Source organism: Phyllostomus discolor, chromosome X, assembly GCF_004126475.2.
Source record: "Phyllostomus discolor isolate MPI-MPIP mPhyDis1 chromosome X, mPhyDis1.pri.v3, whole genome shotgun sequence".
Lineage (NCBI taxonomy): Eukaryota > Metazoa > Chordata > Mammalia > Chiroptera > Phyllostomidae > Phyllostomus > Phyllostomus discolor.
This window is the reverse complement of record NC_050198.1, coordinates 104,538,256-104,552,340: the sequence shown is the minus strand read 5'-3', so window position 1 is coordinate 104,552,340 and position 14,085 is coordinate 104,538,256.

The window sequence follows — 14,085 nt, the reverse complement described above, 5'->3', positions numbered from 1 at the left end:
TGAGACCAAAAAAAAAAAAAAAGGCCCAAATGAAAGAACAGATCAAAGCTCCAAAAATAGAACTAAGCGATGAAAAGAAAGCCAACCTATCAGATCCATAGTTCAAAATACTGGTAATCAGGATGCTCGTACAAATGGTTGAGTATGGTTGGGAAGGAGAGGAAAAAGTGAAGGCTTTGAAAAATGAAATAAAAATGCAGGGAACCAACAGTGGAGGTAAGGAAAACAGGACTTAATCAATGATTTGAATCAGAAGGAAGATATAAACATTCAACCAGAACAGAATGAAGAAACAAGAATTCAAAAATATGAGGAGAGGCTTAGGAACCTCCAAGACAACTTTGAACGTTCCAACATCCAAATCCTAGGGGTGCCAGAAGGAGAAGAGGAAGATCAAGAAATTGAAAACTTATTTGAAAACATAATCAAGGAGAACTTCCCCAATCTGGCAAAGGAAATACACTTCCAAGAAGTCCAGGAAGCTCAGAGGGTCCCAAAGAAGTTGGACCCAAAGAGGAACACACCAAGGCACATCATAATTAAGTTCCCCAAGATGAAAGATAAGGAGAGAATCTTAAAAGCAGCAAGAGGAAAGGAGACAGTTACCTACAAAGAAGTTCCCATAAGACTAGCAGCTGATTTCTCAAATGAAACCTTACAGGCCAGAAGGGGCTGGAAAGAAGTATTCCAAGTCATGAAAGGCAAGGACCTACATCCAAGATGATTCTGTCTAGCAAAGCTTTCATTTAGAATGGAAGGGCAGATCAAGTGCTTCTCAGGTAAGGTCAAGTTAAAGGAGTTCATCATCACCAAGCCCTTATTATATGAAATGTTAAAGGGACTTTTCTAAAAAAGAAATGGGAATCAAAAGTATGAACCATAAAATGGCAACAAACTCACAGCTGTCAGTAACAGAACCTAAAACAAGAACAAAAACAAAAAGAAACTAAGCAAACAACTAGAACAGAATCACAGAAATGGAGATCACATGGAGGGTTATCAGTGGGGGAAGGCAATGGGGAAAAAGGGGAAAAGGTACAGGGAATAAGAAACATAAATGGTAGGTACAAAATAGACAGGGGGAGGTTAAGAATAGTATAGGGAATGGAATTCTTTCAAAGAACTTATATGTATGGTCTATGGGCATGAACTAAAGGGGGGAATGCAGGTGGGAAGGGGTGTGCAGGGTGGAGGGAGGATAAAGGGGGGAAAAATGGGACAGCATAATCAATAAAATATGTTAAAAGACATACAAAGCAAATACTCGAACCAAGATTTGAAAATTCACATATTTACAATAACGGTTGGACATATGAACACATTTTTCCTCAGTAAGTTATAGAATAAGTTGACAAAATATGAAGAGTAATAGAAAAGATTTAATCAACACAGCTTACTAACTTGATATTGATAGAACACACCACAGGCCCATGCAAAGAACACATTCTTTTCAAGTTCACATGACATGTTCAAGTGCACACGGAACAACTACAGAAAATACTTCACTTCAAGTACAAATGGAAGATCGATAATGTGCCGGCCTGTGAAGCAAGTCACAGTGAATTTAAAAAGTGTAAAATCATTCGCGACAATGGGTATAATACACATTTTACACTTTCTTTCAGAAAAGTAGAGACACCGCCCCAGCTTATTTTGTGATGTCTCAATGCATCTGATACCAAAAGCCTGACAAGAATATTATCTTTAAAAATGGAAATTACTTAAAAGTACAAAACACAAAACGTTAAGAAAAACAATAATAAATGAAATCCAACCACCTAGAAAAAGGATAAGACATCATGTGCAAATTGGATTTATTCCACAAACACAAGATTGGTTTAACATTTGGAAACCCAAACTTATGCTTAGTACGAAGTCTGACTGTATCGGGGGGTCAAGGACTCTCTTGCCTCACACGTATCTGTCATATAAATCAAGGTCAGGCTTGTCTCTATAGCCACTGAAGCCGCAACATAAGATCTCACCCACACACTCCTTAGCCCCATTGTAATTCCAGGCAGAAGGACATTGTCTCAGACATTCATTTCACTTCTGAAATATAAAACGTTCGCTCTTGAAGAAAGCATTTAGAAGACATTGTACCTCCTTAACAGCCACGGGCCTCATACAGGACCATAATGACTTACTGAAAAAAAGTCCCAATTCAATGAATTGCAACGCGGTACATTTTGGTTATCAAACAGTAGGGGTAAAGTGCAATAGTTTGACTCCACGTTTCTTTATTTTTAATGTTTAGCTGCTGACAACTTTTAAGTCTTAGCCCTCTCTCTTTCCTTCCCAGCCCACACCTGGGGAACAAATAAAAATACCTAGATGCTCACTCGGTTGGTCTGCTAAGAAGAATGTATGACACAACGCGACTCCCAAAGCTGCCCCACCTACTAACCACCATCGAAGTCCCCGAACCAGTCTTTTTCCTCTGCTCCCTTACGACATTTGTAGACCTGAGTGGGAGCCACAGTACTCTTTACAGAAAGACCCGTTCTGTGAATAATTCAACTTTTCCTTTTCTGTTGATGTGTGTGTGGCACCTTTACTACCAACACCCAAGCTGCGTGCTTCTGAGGAGTGAGCACAGTAATCCAATGAACCACATTCACAGAATAAAGTAGCACGATCATATGATTATCTAACGGATGGGCAAATGCATTCAAAGTCAACACTAATGGTAACATCTCTCAGCAAACGTAGAAACTTTCTCAACCTGATACACATCTATGAAAATTCTCTTTTTAATATCATACTTAATGGTAACAATTGGATGCTTTTCTCCTTAGTTTTGGAAAAAAAAGGGATGTCTGCTCTAACCACTTTCATTGAACATTTTATTGAAAATCCTAGCCAAAGCCCTGGCTGGCGTAGCTCAGTGGATTGAGCGCGGGCTGGGAACCAAAGTGTCCCAGGTTCGATTCCCAGCCAGGGTACATGCCTGGGTTGCAGGCCATAACCCCCAGCAACCGCACACTGATGTTTCTCTCTCTCTCTCCCCCTCCCTTCCCTCTCTAAAAATAAATAAATAAAATCTTAAAAAAAAATTTTAAAAAAAGAAAAAAGAAAATCCTAGCCAACAAAATGGGCAAAGGAAATGATAAAAGGCTTAAATATTTCAAATAAAGAGGCTTCTATTTGCAAATGGCAGGACCAATCACACAGAAAAGTATAAGAAACCTGGGGAAGGGCTAGTAGAACTAATCACTCAGTTTATCGAGGTTACTGGACATAAGTTCAATATACATTTCAATTGTGTTTTAGATGACATCAATAAAAATTTTAAAGCAACATAAAAGGATAATATTTTAAAATACTAGATTGGCCAAAATTTTGTTTAGTTTTTTCTGTATGACGGCTTTAGTAGTGCTTAGTTGTCTTTAACTTCGTTAGAAACAATTGGCTTTACATTGTACTGTGACAGCTGTCCTATCAGAGTGCATTTAAAAAAAAAACTGATCAACATTGGTGAATTTTTGTACAGCGGTTTCAATATTGAAGATGGAAGAAAATACACATATTTTACATTATGCCTTATTATTTTAAGAAGGGTAGAAACGCAACTGAAATGCAAAAAAAGATTTGTGCAGTGTATAAAGAAAGTGCTGTGATTGAGCGAATGTGTCAAAGGTGGTTTGCGAAGTTTGTTGGTACTATTGACATTTTGGGCAAATAATTCTTTGCTGTGGGGCTGTCTTGTGCATTGGAAGACATTCAGCAGCACCTCTGGCCTCTCCCCACTGGAAGCCAATAGCAGGAAATAGCTGAAATTACTCAAAACATCCAAATCAATACAGTTATTGGTGAAAATGAAAAAAGTGCCTTTTATTTTACGGAAAAATCTAAATGGACTTTTTGGCTAACCCAATATATAAATGACTATATACAATAGCAACAAAAATCATCATATTCTTAGGAATGCATGTAAAAATGTATAAGAACCTGACACTGAAATATGTAAAATATAACTGAAAGAAATTAAAGCTATATGTTAGTGGAGATATTGCCCATGGTCACAGATTGCAAGACAATATATTTAAGTTCATTTTACTCTAATTTTTCTATATTAACACAGTACCAATGAAAATCTCCACAGGATTTTTTTGTGCAAATTGACAAAATGATTCTAATTTTTATATACAAATAAAAAGGATTGGGAGAGTCAATATATCTTGAAAAGAAGAAAATAGCACAATTTGCATTACTTTATTTTGAGATGTACAATAAAGCAACAATAATCAGGAGCATTTAATAATGTCACAAAAAAGACATCAGTCAATGAAGCAAAGAAAGACAGATACATACATACTCATGCTTGTATGATTTTAGTTTCACGGTCTTTTATATGTAACTGACATAACATAACACTTACTAATGTGCACAATTCAGTGGATTAGTATATTCAGAGTTGCACAACTATCACCACAATGCGATTTTTGAGTCTTATTATCAATCAAAAATAAAAACCAATCAAAAAATGAGACATCATTCCCTACTGTCTGCAACACACTGGTCCTAGGCAATGAGATAGGTAAGTAGGTAGATACATGGATAGATAAATGTATACTAGACAATGTTTTATAAGTTTAGATCCTCACACATGCATTATTAATTTTTAAATGAGTACATTCAAAGTCAGTTGACATGAATTTAAGAGAACATGAAACTGAAATGAAAGTGAAGGAAATGCTGAAGATTCAAATGTTACTTCCTTTGTTTGATAAGCCTTGATGTCTCCTCACGCTGTGCTTTGGAGTAGCGTGCGAACACCTTCATATGGTGAAAAATCCAATTTAAAAAAAAAATTGACAACATTGTGAGTCAACAACATGATAAAACATCACCACCTATTTCTAAATGCTTTGCATTTTAATATGGTTGAAGTGAAGGCAGTAAGTAATTTCGGAGGTTTTCCCTTGAGCTACATAGTTCTTTTCATATGTAATTATTCTCTGAGTACATTAGATAATGCTATGGTTCCCACAGCTGCATACACATCTGTAAATCATTAATGAGGCAGTTAACTGAAACAAAACTACAAAAGATTTGCATTACCCAGCAGAACCCTGCTTTAAGTGACTGCTAGTTATTTACAATTAATTTTTTGGAATAATAATTGCGAATAATTTAAGATTCTTTTATTTGCACAGAAATTAGATATTGTCTATTTATCAAATATTTTTTTTTTCCTCTGTAACAAAGAATCTGTCAGTGACCAATATGGGGCCTGAGGCAATATATTTTATTCAATTAAACCCTATCCCACTCTCCATTCCTACCCTCCCTTTTCGGGTGTCTCCCACCTAAAAAGGCATGGAGAGTTGGGGGAGTCCATAAATTTAAAGAAAATACGTTTACAAAAAAAAAATGGGATAAGCAAAATGAGCGCAGGGAAACATACTTTGAAGGAATATTTATTTATTATTTATGGTTTTGAAGGACTATCTTTTTCATAGTGTCTTAATTCATGAAAATAATGTTACAAGCGAAAACCAAGTGAAAGTCTTTTAAATGTATCTGATAGGTATAAATGAATCACAGTGCTTTGTGAAATGAGTGATACCTACAAAAATCGCAGTTTAAATTTATTAAAACATGCCTCGCCATTTATCAGCTCATCCCATATTGCTCAGTGTGTGCTGTAATGTGGTTTGCGAAGCCTATGCTGTTCTAATGTGACCCACGGAAACTTCCAGAGGATTAGGATCCTGTCCAAAACGACTCGGCTTGTTCACTCCTTCCTGAATACTCAGCTGAAGACCAGCTGAGGAGGAGGAGTCTTATTTCAGCGGCAGGAGGTTCCCCCTGAGAAACGTGGGGTGTAAACCCCATGCCAGTCTCCCCAACTAGAGCAGGGAGAGGGGCGCGCATTGCACCTCACTGCAAACCACTGGGGTTTCTGTTTGCCAAGGTAAGGTGGAACCCACTGGAGACATGGGCGTCCTCTCGAAAGGCCAAGGCACAACATTTCATTTGCAGCCACTTACCTTGGGCTCTGGCATGGGAAGGGCTGCAGACTGGGGTCTCCTGAGGAAAGTGTAGGGTTCGAGGCTCTCAGAGAGGCATAGGGGAACAGCCACTAGGAGCTCAGTGTGGAGCTTTTCTGGGATACTGCAGTAGGCATCTTGCTTGGGCAGAGAAATCGCCTCAGAGCAGCATCAGCCTGCAAGCAAGCAACTACCCCACCCTCTAGATCCCCACTTGCCCCATCCTTGGATTCCAAGTCCTGCTGAGGAGGTGTAGACCCCTGAGCAGGCTCAGAGGGCATGAATGATGGGCTTTGGGAGGTCCGCACACCCCACTTTCACGTGAAACTGGCTGGCTTTTCCCTGTCCTGGGAGGTCCAGTAGAAGCACCCTGCCAGCTTCTGGCACATCCGACCCCTGGGCTCTGGAGGTCACACCCGCTTGACTACTAGGGGCTTTGCCCTTCTGATGCGTGGGTCACCAGCCAGCAGTGGCCACGGAACGCTGCAGATGGCTCAACGAAACTCCAGAAAAAACATGCACAGAGACAGACCAGTTTCTGTGGGGAAGTAGGGACAGAATGGCCACCCTCCCTAGTGGGGAGTGCCCTGATTTACTGTCCATACCTGCTTTTATTGGGCTCGTTTTGCATAATAATTCAGGTAAAGTACAGTACTTATCAGGGGGAAGTAAGGAACAATAGAAAACAAGGAACTCTGCGGGTCTATTTTGAGTCGGGGTCAAAGAGCTGTAAGACTTTGAGGAACAAACTGACTTCCTCCTTGGACCCTTCTCATTCAACTGAGAGCATTCTAAACAAAGAAGGTTTCACAGGAATTTACATGTTCTTTCTTAGGCCTGATCACCCGGGGAACCCACCCTTTTCAGCAGAGAGCTGCTCCACCCTGTCATTGTTTCAGGCTCAGGTGGAGCAAGGGAACCAAGGCAACCAAGAGATAAGGAGATTTTCTCCCAGACGATGAGATCTCAGGCTATGTCAAAGCCGAGGAGCGAGGGTCCATCACCCCCTTTTGCTGTAGCCCCCCAAGTCCTTCTTTTGGGGGGCCTCCCAAAGTGATCGTGCCTGTCTTAGGTCATTCCCCCACTTGGGGAATCTTACCTGTCACTGGCTAACCGACCAAGCTTTTTGGGGTTCAGTTATGAATGAAGCAGCAGAAGCAGCGCTCCTGCCTGGGAGATGAGCTTTTGTCTCCTTGCTGGCTTACGGTTCCAAGGGCGTTCCCTCAGCCTTAGCCTAGGCGGGGGTTTCAGCTTCTGATACCAGGCAGGGCGGTTCCCAACACCCTTCCGACGGCAGGGCAAAAATCCAGGACAGACTCAGACGTGTGGCTCTGAGTCGTGGAATCACAGCCACCACCTTCCCTGAAGTGTGAGCAGCACTCCCCCTTAGGAGACAGGCACTAGCCACATCGTCCCCTTCCCACCAGAGACCCCTTCAGTGACTGAGCATCGTGGGGGGCCAGAGGACAGGGGTGGGTAGGGGTAGATCCGAGGGTGCCATGGGACATGTTTAGGCCTGCTCCTGGGCTTGGTGCTGATAGAAGCCAGGCTTGGACGGCAGCTTGGTAATTCCAGTGCCTACTCCCCCGCTGCCCAGGCCGGCCACAAACTGTAGATCCGCTATAGTTTCAAGGAGGTTGCCAAGGGCCAGGCACGGACAGTGTCTGACATTGGCCTGAGCTGCAGTCCCTCCTAAGGGCCCAGAACCAGCACGCCAAGGGGCCAGCACCAGACAACAGCAGAGGGGGATCCAACAAACTTCACAAATAGCATGTAGGTCGCAGAAGGTCTGCTGACGCGATTTCCACTTTGTGACAGAATGTTGGGAACATTGATATGATGAAATGACTACCACCCTTCCAATGGGGCCAACTACCTTCACACCTGACTTTCTTCTCAGACACCGTAACTTAGCTGCTCATCTATTTCCAAAGAGCATTGAATCAGGTGAAAACGATTTTTTAAAGTCCATATTTGATTGCAGTCATTCATTTACAAATAAAAGCAAATGTGTTTTGTGTGTGTATACGGGGCGTGTGGAATATGCACACACCTAAGTGCAAATGGAGATAAAAGTGTGCATTCATTTTACATTACCTGTAACATCTGAAGGATTTCTATCATTTTAAATAAGGAGCTATGTGTGTGAGTTAAGGTAGTTTTCCTCCAATCAGCTTAAGTTGAAGTGGCAAAGTTTTGGTTCAATATCAGTTTTGACCCTTCTCACATTGAGAGCTGCCTAACAAAAGAAGTCACTCCTTGCGTAACTGTTCAAATAGTAATCGTGTGCCTACCTTTGAGCTGTCACACTAGTGATGGTCTTTGAAGATCCTCTCACTCACTGCCTAATCTAAAATTCCACTACAAATTAATTATTTTGGAACACCATCCCCAGAGACACTGATCCCTGAGTAAGAAGGCACAATATCGCTGTTTGTTGCTGGAAGGGGCCTTCATTGCCAAAGTCCTCGGAGTTCATTTATGCAAATATCGGTTAGTTGAATACAATGACACTTGGGTCGCCAGAATGGTTAGGTGATCAGATCGGCATGGGAAGAGCCCATAAGTACAGCTGTAATTACAGATGCATGTAACGCGAGTATCTCTGAAGGGAGGAGCCATTGTATCCCCCGTCCATCTCCATAAACAGTGAACTTGAAGTCAGGGTCTCTCAAGTTTGCATGAGGCAGGCCCAGCTCCTGTACCCTCAGTCTCAGGATGAATGTAAACTGTGTTTTCCAGAGAAAATGCAAGGGAAATGGTTTAAAGCCACTCTGCTCTGTTGGGAACCGCTCTGCCTGGTATCAGAAGCTGTAACCCCCCACCAAAGCTAAGGCTGATGGAATGACCTTGGACCGTAAGCCACCAAGGAGACAAAAGCTTATCTCCCTGGCAGGAGCGCTGCTTCTGCTCCTTTTACTTCACCCTGCCTGGCCCCCAATGCTTGGTCGGTTAGCTAGTGACAGGTAAGATTCCCCAAGGGGGGGACGACCTAAGACAGGTATGATCATGTGGGAGGCCCCCAAGGAAGGACTTTGGGGGCTACAGCAAAAGGGGATGATGGACCCTCGCTCCTCGGCTTTGACATAGCCTGAGTTCTCATAGTCTGGGAGAAAATCTCCTTATCTCTTGGCTGCCTTAGTTCCCTTGCCCCACCTAAACCTGAAACCATGACAGAGGGTGGTACAGCCCTGTGCTGGAAAAGGGCGGGTTCCCTGGGCGATCAGGCCTATGAAAGAACATGTAAAATCCTGTGAAACCTGCTTTGTTCAGAATGCTCTCAGTTGAATGATAAGGGTCCAGGGAAGAAGTAAGTTTGTTCCTTCAAATTTTTTACAGCTCTTTGACCCTGACTCAGAATAGGCCCTCAGACTTCCTTGTTACCTATTGTTCGATCCTTACTTCCTGGCAATGAGTAATGAGCTTTACCTGAATTCTTATGCAAATGAACCCAATCAAAAACCTGCTTGGGTGGGAGAATGGGGTGCTGTCCCTTAGGGGGCGGTCTCCCCTAGGGAAGGTGGCCATGGCGCTCCCCACTAGAGAGAGTGGCCGTTCCGTCCCTATTCCCCCACAGGACCTGGTTGTTTCTGTGTATGTTTTTCTCGTGTTTCGATGAGCCATCCACAGCGTTCCACGGTCACTGCTGGTCGGTGGCCGAGACACTGCCCCACTGTGCAAGATTTATACCTGAGAAAGAACTCATAGACAATGAAACCACTGCCCTGCAATGAGGAAATTCCTATCCTACACCCAGACCATTTTCTTAAGACTAAGATTCTTACGTGGAAGGAGGGAGGGAGCGGTGAGGAGGAAGACGTGGAGAGGTGGTCAAGTGTTGGCATTGACATGGCGAGTGATCCCACCCCAGGAAACATGGAGGTGCAGAGCGATCTTCACTCTTAGCAATTTCCTTGCTAAGGCTCCCCCGATGAGCCCATGCAATGGGCTCCAAATACCTAGAGATTCCTGTAGCTGACTCCACTTCCCAAGGGGTCCCAGCCATCACTTGACTCACAATGGCACCCCCCCTCCCATCAATGTTAACCCTATACGGTGTGGATAACTGTTACCAGATGAGGCTAAACCACAGACAGCACTGGGCCCCTGGACCCCTGAGAGTTTGACTACTAACAACACAGGCTTTCTCTGGTCACTGCATTGGGCATTCAATCAAGCAATCTTGCTCATCGTATGTCTGAGTATTTGGTGCCCTGCTTATTGTGCTATGGTGGGGGCAGGCATACTACTGGCTTGCTTAGCCAAAAAACAAACAAAAAATCAGAAACTCATGTTTTTTTCTCTTCTTGAGTAAAAGAGCTTGTAGTTTTCTCAGGAACCTTTTGTAAAGGATTTTATTTATTTATCTTTAGAGAGAGGAGAAGGGGTGGAGAAGGAAAGGAAAAGAAACATCCATGTGTGGTTGCCCTTCCTGTGCCCCACCCCGACTGGGGACCTGGCCTACAATCCAGGCACGTGCCCTGACTGGGAATCGAACCAGTGACCCTTTGGTCTTCAGGCCGGCGCTCAGTCCACTCAGCCACAGCAGCCACAACCTTCTCAAAAATCTTAAAATGTTCATAAATGTGAATGGTGGAGAGGTGATGGTGAGGCAAAACATCTACGGAATTAAGCAGCTTCCAGTTTCTGCCTGACTGGCTAGAAGCCCTGTGGTGTACAACATATCTTTTACAAGGTGGGGTGAGGAGGAAAACAGAAAAAGGGACAGGTTGTTTAGTCACCAGAAGTTGGGTGGGCTCCAGGATTTTAACCAAAGAGAAGGTGAAGACGGAGGAGATAAATTGTAGGGCAGGTCTATGGCATTAGGCTTTTGAAAAAAATATGTAACCTTGCTGTTTCATGAGATCACAGGTGGCAAACACAAGGCCCTCTACCTTGTTTTCTCTGGCCTGGCACCTTGTTTCTACCTGGCGGCAGCGCCTAGCTCTTTGCCCCTAGTTAGGGAGAAGTTACCTGTATATAGTCCTAAAGTTACATTCGGCCCTTGGAAGGAAACCACAAGGCTGATGTGGCCCCCAGTGAAAATGAGTTTGACACCCCTGCATTAGGTGTAATGGAAATTTAGATATGGATGCTGGAATTTCTTTGGACCAGAATAGATATAAGGTCCTTTGTTTTCTTTCTTTCTTTTTTTTTTTATCCTCTACTGAAGGTGGTTTGAGGAGAAATCTTTAGAATTACTCCATATTCAGAAAACATTTTTCAGTCTTCACCCATCACACTTTTCCTGGGTCTCAGGACAACACTTCTACCTAGAAGCTTCTGTAGAACAAGTGAGGGGACTACTGTTGGCCTATTTAAACAGGTGGGCTGAAAAAACGACGTAAGTTCGTATTTGTTTGAAAAGAATCAAGCCACAGAAAGCTTTTCACATGCTTTCCTAGGTCCTACATTTTCATCTGCGCTAGGACTCCCCTTCAAGGACAACAGTTGGCAACTCGAAAATAAAAACTGCGTGACACCTGCCAAAGTCAAAATGCTTTTATTTATGCCGAAGTTTAGCAAGTACATTTTTAACAAAGAAGGTGTACTTTAACTTAATATACGGTAGAACAGAGAAATCATACATGTTTCTAGTCTCTAACACACTACCGAATTTCTTTTTCTTAAAAGACAAAAAGCCAAGCCGAGAAATGAGCATAGAAAAGCATCAAATATGGTCAAGATACTTAAGCCATGAGGAGTTTAGCTCATATTCTTAAACTGGTCAAACTAAATGCGAGGACAAAGTTCACATCATTGCTTTTGAAATGTACACACGTTCCTTTTTTTTATTTTTAAATAACATGATATAGATTGAATAGCTGCTTCAGTAAACAGAGCTTTGCTGATCAACACAACGGCAACAACTGCATGGTGAAGAGTTTCAGAGGTAAACTGGAATGACGAGCATCTTCATTCATAAAAGCCAGCAAAGGACTTGATAGGCTGAGCACAGCTGTTGTAGCATTGCTAAACAGTAAAAGTTACCTCCTTTAAAAAGCAGAAAGCAAGTTAGTTCTTCTGAGAAATAAGTCACATTCGGGCTGACACATACTAACCCATCTTCAGGAACCTAAATGATATGATGTAACAGGTTTTGTTCAATATCAGTAAAATTTGAAATTTCGTAGCATTCCTATATGTCAGTGCATCCGTTTTCAAAGATTCCCTCGAGTTTCACGCGACAGCTCCTGTTCTTTCCACAGCACTGACATATTACGACCCTTTTCATAAATGATGATGTCTATAATTATCTACATGACTTTTGCTTTTTGGACATAATGGGGATATCTGAGATCCTCAGATATGAGAGAAAGGAGTATCCAGTCATGACGTAAAGGAATGACAGCTTTGAATAATTAGCATTTTCTCTCCTCGGGGTAACCAGGAGACTGTGTGATTCTTTTCCAGTTCTGATTCTGGTTGGAACCACAGTGTTGGGTCAAACCGGTATCTATGGAAATGTTGGTATTCAAAAGAACCCATCCCTTCCCAGGGTTAGAAAATATTTGATGGTGTGGGGAAAAGTCTAATTGGAATTAATTTTCAAAAAATGACTACCTCTTTTAGTCTAGCCTTGCTCTCTTCCATAGCCGTGCATTCGGGCCTCAGGCTCTAGCCAGCAACCTCATAAGAATTAGTCACAAAAGAACCAGAAAACAAAGTGTGTTGGATCAGTACAAATCCATCGCCCACGCTTAAGAAACACTGAAAGTCTATGTGTCTGAGTGAAATGTATCATCTTCACATAGAAAAGTGACTGCATTTTCAATGTTGGACTGATCAACCTAGTCCAAAACACTAATTCAGTCGTGTCGAAGGTTAGCACTGTCAGGAGGCAAATAGATCCTTTTTGAGGCTTGTATATAACATCTTTAAAATATTTATTCTATTTGTGTAGAAGGTATTGCAGGATGTCGAGGGAATTTTCTGGATAGTACCTCGGAACCAAAAATAAGGGTATGGTAAGGGATAGAAGAACAAAACAATTTGTGTTTATGCTGCTGACATGACCTGGAGGGTCAGAGTTCATTTCAGGGCCACCAGACACAAGGCCTATGAAATTCACGTGACTACTTCCAGTGACCAGAAGAAAACAAAACTCCAATATTTACTCTGATCAAATTCACCAGATGGTTGCTCAGTGTTCCAGCCTACCTCATCCTCTGTACACAAAAGCCTAAATGTCAAAGGGAAGTTCTTCAACATCAAAAGGCAGACACTTCTTTTACCAGGATTGAAATGTATACAAAATAGCTAAACCGCTTCACTCACGCCATAGAAACTGGGAACGTTACAAACTTGAAAGCGATCACAAAACGAAACTAATATCGAGTGGAAAAAAAAACGGGACATAATCCTAGTAACAAAAGCCACAAAGCAATCATCACTGCCCTTTAGAAAAAATGACATTTTGGAAAAATCTCCCTTGTTTATCATGTTTAATTATATACCTTAGAAAAAAGACAGTTCTGCCCACATCTTTCATTAAATGTGCCAGTTCATAAGGCTCAAAAATCCAAAGAAAAAACGAGGCCAGCAAAGAGAAGACAGTATTACTATGAGTCCATTTTTCTACCCAGAATACAATGAAAGTGAGATTTTTGTAGTAGTAAAAGGTTTTCTTCTAATGTAGCGTATAATAGTAGCAAAATAGACTTTTGTGTCGCATGCTAACGTTGACACTTTGTGTTACACATTTGAGCCATCCTAAGGGAGGAGCCAGCGCCGACCCAGTAACTGCCACGGGCCCTTGGAGCGATCTCCAAGTTCGCCACATTTCCATTTCAGAACGTATTTCAGCTGTAATATGAGTGATTTATCATTTAGTGGTAGCTGTCAGAGGAAACTCCTAGATAAAACAAAAACATCTGGAACCATAAACAGCGGAGAGCAGTAGCTGAATTTTAATCTGGACCCGGCCTACTCACTTCATTAGGAACAGAAAACAGCTCATGAGTAATTGAACGTTTCACATTTGTAAGAGGGTTTTGGACTTGAGTCCAAGTGGAGATGATGTCAAAAACGCATTTTGGATGTCAATAAGAGTGAAGATCAGGAAGAATGAGAAACAAAGCTTCTCCAC